Source organism: Manis pentadactyla, chromosome 10, assembly GCF_030020395.1.
Source record: "Manis pentadactyla isolate mManPen7 chromosome 10, mManPen7.hap1, whole genome shotgun sequence".
Classification (NCBI taxonomy): domain Eukaryota; kingdom Metazoa; phylum Chordata; class Mammalia; order Pholidota; family Manidae; genus Manis; species Manis pentadactyla.
In genome coordinates, this window is record NC_080028.1 from 43,908,763 (window position 1) to 43,909,998 (window position 1,236).

General features: G+C 32.0%; 1 pseudogene; it reads right to left on the bottom strand.

The window, feature by feature from the left end:
* Positions 1-382: 382 nt before the first annotated feature.
* LOC118935195 (U4 spliceosomal RNA) lies at positions 383-515 on the bottom strand (annotated as a pseudogene).
* Positions 516-1,236: the final 721 nt, after the last annotated feature.

A 1,236-nucleotide genomic window follows, 5' to 3' on the forward strand; every position in this document is an offset into this window, starting at 1 on the left:
AATGCATGGTTTCCTTACTGACTTTCTCTCTAGATGATCTATCCACTGATGTAAGTGGGTATTAAATCCTTATAGTATTATTGTATTAACTTCAACTTCTCCCTTTATATGTGTTAATATTTGCTTTATTTATTTAGGTGCTCCTCTGTTGGATGTGTAGATATTTATAATTGTAACTTCTCAATGGATTGAGCCCTTAATCATTATATAATGTCCTTTGTTGTTTCTTGTTATGGTCTTTCTTTCAAAGTCTATCTTGTCTGACAGAATTACTGCCATTCCAACTATTTTTCATTATCATTTGAGTGTAATATCTTTCTCCATCCAGAACTCTATCTTACAATACACACAAAAATTAACTGGAAAAAAAGACTAAAATATAAGAACTGAAACTATAAAATTTATAGAAAAAACATAGCTAAAAATTCTTGACACTGACTCAGCATTTTTTCAATTAGCAATAATCGCGCATTGGATAAACCTCATTGGCTACGATACTGCCACTGCGCAAAGCTGACTCAGCATTTTTTGACATTACACCAAAAGCACTGATAACAAAAACAAAAAACAAACAAATGGGACTACAACAAACTAAGAGCTTCTAAACAACAATGGAATAATCAACGAAACAAAATGGGCAACCTATGAAATGGGACAAATATATGCAAACCATATACAATAAGATGTTAATATACAAAAAATATAATGAACTTCTTACCAAAATAAACAGCAACAACAAAAAAAAACCCACAAAAACTGGGCAAATGATTTGGAAAGATATTTCTCCAAGGACATACAAATGGCCAACAAATGTATGTAAAAGTCCTTAATATCACAATCATCAAGAAAATGCATATTAAAACCACAAGACAAATCATAACTCATGATGGCTGTCATCAAAGAGACATGATAAATGCTGGTGAAGATGTAGCAGAATGAAAACTATTGTACACTACTGAGGGGGGTGTAAATTGCCTCAGATAATTTCAAAAAATTCAGGGACTACTTAAAAAATTAGAAATGGATTGCCATATGACCCAGCAATCCTACTTTTGGATATATATCAGAAGAAAATGAAAGCACTATCTCAGAGAGTTATCTGTACTTTCATTTTCACTGCAGCATAGTACACTGTAACCAATACATGGAAACCACTTCATTGTCTGTCAGTGGTGTAAAGGTTAAAGGAAATGTGATTCATGTGAAATCTTTGATCTATAATAGGGATATTATTCA